The following is a 7,313-nucleotide window of genomic DNA, read 5'->3' as shown; positions in this document are numbered from 1 at the left end:
TTGCGACTAATTGAACAAAATAGTTTGTTTAGTGCTGAATATAATCAGTCTATGAGACAGGAGTTAGAAGATTTGGAAGAAGCGCGACTTGATGCTTACAACTTACTGGTGGCACAAAAACGGATTGCCGAGCGAGCCTATAATCAAAAGGTACGATAGAAAACATTTGGCGAGGAAGAATTGGTTTGGCAAACGGTGTTGCCCGTAGGACTAAAAGACCCTAGGTTCGGTAAATGGTCGCCGAATTGGGAAGGGCCGTTTGTGGTACATAAAGTATACGGCAAATGAGCATATCATCTTAGAGACTGAACCGATTTAGTTCACAAATTACCAATTAATGGGAAGTTTTTGAAGAAGTACTATCCGGTCACATGGGAAATGCGAGAATAGAAAATTAGTTCATTAAGATCAATAAACGTGTATACAAAATGAGTAGGCCAATCAGTTTACATTCAAATAATTTCAGGGCGAAGAAGGAAGAAGGGTGTCGAGAAGGGCCTTCAGCTCCAACCACCGCACCTCGCCCATTATGACATCGGCCTGCCGGTTCTTCTTGTCCATTTTCAACTGCTCAACCCGTTTTACGCTCGCCGCATACTCGGTTAAACAAGCTTTGTCGCCTGACTCGAAGTCATTCGTAAGATCAGAAGCAATAGTCGACTTTCGTTTTACCAATTCGGCCATTTGACGGTCAAGATCGGCTAAGGCCTCCCCTTTTGCCTTTAAATTATCAATCTTCGGTCGGAGGGTGTCTTGGACGGCCATAGCAACTCGCAGATCTTGTTCGACCCTCAGAGTGTTCTCGAAGATGCTAAAAGTTTCCCGAACCCGCTCCAAGGCGGATGACGCCTGAACGATAGCCTCGCCGCTCAGTTGACTATCGGCTCCGAGATCATTTAGACATGCACCTAGCGAATCAAGACCTTTGCTCTCAAGGACTTGCGACACCGAGAGAGACAAAACCTCTTGCAACCGAGCTAGAGCAGTCGAGTCAGCGGCTTCAATTGTGGTGGCCGAAGGACCAACCACTCCAGTAGTGCTGGATAAAAGGGCGTTGAACTCGACCTCCCATGAAGCCTGCACACAAATGAGAGTTTAAGCTCAAGGAAATCGCGAAAAAGGTAGCAATGAGGTTTTGTTTCTTTTAAACTTGCTGAGAGGAGACTTCGGCCATGTCTTTAGAATCATTGCTCGAACCTAAAGAACTTAATGGCCGAGCCCAGTGTCTTAGACTGCTTCTCAGTTCACGCGGCCGATGGAGGTCATCTACGTTTGATGGCCACTAAGGCGGCCAAGAAATATAGATAACACCATTCGACGTATAGAATTTTCGATGAAAAGAGTGTGCAGGCACCTGACATTTAGTATTTTCCTAGTTTAGAGTTCTATGGCAGAAAAATAACCAAGGAAAGGCGGTATGAGGTACTTATGAAGGCCGAAGTTGCCTCATGCGGAGGAATATTGAGGTCCTAGTCCTGCGGATGAGCCGGTTTTTTCACCGTCGCTTCTGGCTCCCTGACAGGTCGTTTGCCACGATCGACCGTAAAAGGGCCGACTTGGACAGCCGCTTCAGCCACGGGGTTGAAGTCCTGGTCCTGTGAAGTAACGGGCGCTTCCACCGTCGCTGCTGGCTCTCCGGCTGGTCGTTTGCCACGGTCGGCCGTAGGAGGGCCAACTTGGACAGCCGCCTCAGACACAAGAGGAGGTTGGTGGCGGGGATGAGGGCGACTCGCCAATGGAACCTCGTCGCTCCCCTCGCTCCCTTCCAGAATGAAGGCCGATGATTTTGGATTTGCAGGAGAAGTTCTCTTGGTCGTAGGGACTACCTCTTCCAGGACAAGTGCAGCCTCGACCGGTGGAACAATAATGGGTTTACCGACTTTAGAAACAGGCCGTACTTGGACTGTTTCCTCAGTCGAAATTGGCTGTTTCTCAACCAAGACTTGGGCGATGAGAGGAGAAGGGGAAACACTGGGAGTCGTTGCCCCCGTAGTTTGGTTGGAGATAACGTGAATCTCCCGTTCCCCTTTCTTCGCCAGCTTTTTGACCCGCTTGGCGGGCCGAGGAGGTTCGATGGTCGGCTCAGCCTCTTGACGAGGCCGTTTATTCGGCAAGACCTGCACAACGGTCTTTGCCCTCTTCGAGGCGACCGATTTTTTCTCGATCGCAGCCGCAACAACTGCTTCCACCTTTTTCAAAGACCGACCACCTGGGAAAGTAAGAGCGAATCAGCAAAGTAGATTCGTAATTCAAAAATTGAAGGAAAAAGGCAGAAATAAACCATTACCTTGGGCTTGAGGGGCAGAAGCCTTCTTAGGTCGACCACCAAAGAGTTTGTTCAAAACGGTTTCAACCGGAACACCAAAGAACTGTTGGGTATACTCTTTCCACCAATCACCGAAGGTGTCAGTGCAAAGAGATTCTGGAGTGGTCGGTCGAAGGCGAAATTTATGGCACCGCTCCTGGAACTCTTTTTTGGCGTCGCTGCATTCCTTCTTTGAAGAACCAGTTCCGCATCCGCGGCTTAGGACAGACCGTGAGGAGAGAAGGGGGACTGGGCAACCTTGGAGGTAGCCAAGCTGTCGAGCGAGGAAGTTGGGATGATACACTTCCCAACTCGCTCGGCGACCCTCACAACCGAGATGCAGGTCGCGGGCAAGCACGAAAAACCCCAGGATTGACGAAGGACAACATTTTCGTCCGCGCCCCACGCTGCTGTAGGAAGTCTGATCGACGAAGGGTATTCTCGACGACAATGGACCAAGAATTCATCATTAGAAAGGTCGTCGAGAGCAAAAAAGTATCTGAACACTTCTTCGGCTTTGTGAGGGGGGATTGGCCGAAAAGCCAGCTGAGGGCCGAACGCTTCTTTGGGTGAGAAGTCAGCAATCGTTGGCCGAAGAGGAGCAAAGTAGACCTGCAGCCAGAGTTGGAAGACCCAGTGAGGACCATTCTACTACGGGTCGACCTTATCCAGGGTTGTATCGGCCAAACAGCGTAGGAGATGGGCGAGAATGGCCGGGCTGAGTGCCAGAGTGTGACCGCTAGCTAGGGCTTCGGCCACTGGCATATTCTCGACCAGACATTTATTAGATTTGGTACAACAGATGAATTTATTGTACCAATAGAAGAGGAAAGCCTCGTGCTCTCCTTCTCGCAGAGCCTTTTCTCTTCGGCCGGTAAAATGAAGGTAAAAGGTGTTATAGTTGAAGAAGTTCTTGTGAAGCTTGTGAACCTCCTCTTTCGGGGGTGTTTAGCCGTCACCCCTTAGCGTCTCAAGGGCCCGTTTGTCGAAGAACGTCCTCAAGTTAAGATTCGACGGGTACCCAGAAAGGGCAGCGTCGATTGGGATTCCAGTCGGGGAAGTCCCCAGGATGACAGTAAGATCAAGGATGGTGGGGCCAATGGGGCCGAGAGGGAGGACCATGGTGTTGGTGGCTGAACACCAGAAGCATAAGGCTGCTAGGAGAAGCTCTTTGTCCAGGATGATATCTATGGACAAGAGGTGAATGGCGTCGTAGATGCCTAGGGCTTTCCACTGCTCGCCGAAGAGCTTTTCCATTCGTACAACCCAGGCTGCCCAGGTTGTAGTTGTCGAGGGCCAAGAACCTTGAGGCCTCGCCACATCCCACTTCGACCAATCAAACCCTTGTAGCAAGGATGATAGGCAGTTCTCCTAAAGAAGCCCAGTGATGGTTGGTGGTACCGCCGCTTTAAAAAGAGGACCCAAGATTTGATGAAGGGTACTCATGTCGCTCTCAAATCGGATGGTCTTGATTGAACTCCGATCGATAATTTTCTGGCATTTGTCACACTCCTTGGAAAGCTTGGAGATAAAGAAGGCCATGGTGAATGGTTTGAAAGGATGACAAGAAAAAAACTTTCTGGGTTAAGGGTTGAAGATGAAGATCTGGAAGGAAGAGATGCACTGGAGAGCGATGGCAAGAAATTTCAGAAAATTTGAAAGCGTAAAGTACAAATGAGAGAATTTTGGTATTTATAGAATTGTGGAAGGAAAGGCAATCGTTCGAAATTCAAAATGAAGGGTAAAATCGACCGATGAATTCGTTAATCATTATGAATATTTAGAGAATTCAGTTGAGAAGACCGAGGGTTTCGTGTTTTGGGGGCGCACGATTACGTGTGGCGGCGAGATTTATGGCGAAAGACGTTTTGGCGTCTGCACGATGACGAATGGCTCGCAGATTGAGGTAGCATGGTTATGTTCAGCAATAAGGTCATGATGACAGGACGGTTTAGGGAGTCGCACGCCTTAGACGTCATTATTAGGGATTGGCCGTGTTAGGAGATGCCACGTGGTGTACTGGTCAGCAGGATTAAGATCGTGCAATCGTGCCCAATAAATGCGCCTTGGAAATAGAGTACTTGAGTTCTGAGTATTAAATTCGCTTCTTCAAGGTCGAAACTCGACCAAAGAGTTCAGGCCGAGGACCTCAGAAGCGAGGGGGCAATGTTTGGGCCCAAAATATTAGTTTGGGCCGAGTATAGAATCATTCTCGGCCCGGAAGGGGTACCATAGATTGTGTAGTTCATGGGCCTCCAAACCTAGGTCGGTTAGGTCATGCTGCAAGACAAGTCGAGTCCTGGCGCAATAAGGAGTCTTGGCAAAATTAATAATCCGGAAGTGAATTCGGTTCAATAAAGGACTAGGTTCATAATCATAGTGAAAATAGGACTGGTCGAGGTAGTGTTTGATCAGGAGAAGAAGTCCTAGTCCGAATAGGGTTTTAACTCGACCTTGAGGGTATCCGTTGCTATAAATAGAAGAGGTTGTGCATCGTTCAGAGCCCCTCCAATTCAACACACAACTGCCCTGCGCAAATTCTCTCAACAACTTCGAGATTTTTATTTTCTCTTTTCGCTGACACATCTTCCGTTGGCATCAACAGCACTATGAAAGCAACTGGTGATATCTTAAGTCGGCATAGATAGCTCTGTCGCCGTAGAATTAGCCGATCTCACAGCATCTTTCGTTGGCATCAACAACATTGCGGCGAGGACGGTTGGTTACCTATACAAGTCTCGGTCGAGAAGGATTTTCGAATCTTTATTGATTGAGGTCATCTCATTAGCCTTCTCAGCGAAGTGAGGTGTTACAGTTTACTGAGCTCGGCGCATTGCACGCAAAGTTGTTTTATGATTGGATACTCTCAAGTGGGATTTAGAGTTCGGCATTCAGACGGCCGAACCACGTTCACTATTAAGACCTATATTCACTTTGAGCATTTGTGTCCCTATACTGTGGTGTCGATTCAGCGTGAGTTTACTCTGACGAATAACATCACTGTGACCGAATCCGACGACGACGATTTATGATCTTCGTAAGAATAGTAGCCTTGTCTTTAGGTTCGAGAACCCAAGAGGCCGAGACGTGTTTCTTCCTCGGTCGTAATCGCAAGATGCAGAAGTCAGCCGCGCACCCAACGCAACATCAACAAACTTACTCTTCGGTCGACGAGTTGGCACGCCCCGTATTCACCGAAGGACATAGTTAGCTTATAGATTACTTGGCATGCGCACCACGTATGCTTGGTAGTTTCTAGGGTCAACACCTATGACACAGATCAGCTGTACTAGTTTGAGTTGTAGATGAACTCTACTTAATTATTAAGCCGTGCCAAGCAAGTACCTCAGTCCTATAAATATAGAGGCAATGGCAACGAGAAAAGGACCTCCAATTCAACACACAACTGCCCTGCGCAAACTCTCTCAACAACTTTGAGATTTTTATTTTCTCTGTTCGCTGACACATCTTCCGTTTGCATCAACAACACTGTGAAAGCAACCGGAGATATCTTAAGTCGGCATTGATAGCTCTGTCACCGTAAAGTCAGCCGATCTCGCAGCATCTTCCGTTGGCATCAACAACACTGCGGTGAGGACGGTTGGTTACCTATCCAAGTCTCGGTTGAGAAGGATTGCCAAATCCTTATTGGTCAAGGTCCTCTCATCAGCCTTCTCGGCGAAGTGGGGTGTTACGAGTTACTACATTCGGCACATTGAAAGCCGAATTTGATATTGAACTTCGCAGAACTAGCAGCATTGTCTTCAGGCTCTAGAACCCGAAGGCTGAGAGTGTTCCTTCCTCGGCCGCATTCGCAAGATTTAGAAGTCAGTAGCGCACCCAACGCAACATCAACAAATTTTACTCCTCGGCCGACGAGTTGGCACGCCCTGCACACAACCGAAAGACGTAGTTAGCTTATTAATTACTCGGCCTGCGCGCCACGTAGGCTTGGTAGTTTTTAGGGTCAACATTTTGGCATGCCCAGTGCTAAAACTACGAAGTTCACATGATCTATCTCGATCAGGCTTCATGGGATGAGTGTCATCGCCTATTAGAGAAGCAAAAACAACTTCTCAAGAGATTGGGAAGAATTTCTGAAAGGCAAGAGGCCGGGGGACAAATTTCCACTTCGGCCACAACCAATATTCGGCATAAGAAAATTGTTAATTTGGCCGAAGAACAAATGCCACCTATTTTTCCGGTCGAGATTGAAAGTGTGGTAGGCCTAGAAGAAAAAGTTCAAATTTCTGAGCCACAAATCAACTTAGAAAATGATTCATCAGAAAAGTGTTCCAATGACGAACAAGGCCGAGACATTGGCCTCGCCCAAGAAACCACGCCTATTGATATAATTATTGGTGATAAGGCCGATATAGAGAAATTCCATTCGGCCAAGTTATTTGAGTTAGAAGCCGAGATTCATAACGTAATTATGCCTGAGGGGCATAATAATTGTCTAACATATTCGGCGGTCGAAAATGAAAAATATTTTGCCAAATCAAAAATATTTGTAGAAAATTCTTTATTCGGCTTAGGGCAAAATCAAAATTTTGTTATTGCAAGAACTCGGCTTGGAATAAAGCATTGTTAGCCTCCTCCTGACTATGGTTCGGCCACTTTTATTTAAAAAATAAAAAAAAAAAATTATTTTCTTAATTATCTGGCTAATTAAGCCGATGCATAAGAAAATAAGGGGGCAACAACAGTGCGACAATCCAAATATATATATATTAGTTGGTCGAAGAAGCAATCCAAGTTTATATATATTAGTTGGCCGAAAAGAAAAAAGAAACAAAGAAAAAAATTTCTCGGCTTTGGCCTCGTCCTCGGCCCCATTACAAAACAAACTCTCGGCCGAAACATATATATATATATATATATATATATATATATATAAGCAGCTTTTGGCCGAATTGACCAAAAAAAAAAAAAAATTTCGGCACCATTACAAAACAAAGTCTCGGCCGAAACATATATATATATATATATATATAAGCAGCTTTTG

Source organism: Malus sylvestris, chromosome 3, assembly GCF_916048215.2.
Source record: "Malus sylvestris chromosome 3, drMalSylv7.2, whole genome shotgun sequence".
Classification (NCBI taxonomy): Eukaryota; Viridiplantae; Streptophyta; class Magnoliopsida; order Rosales; family Rosaceae; genus Malus; species Malus sylvestris.
The sequence above is the reverse complement of the archived record's forward strand: the minus strand, read 5'-3'. Positions refer to the sequence as shown.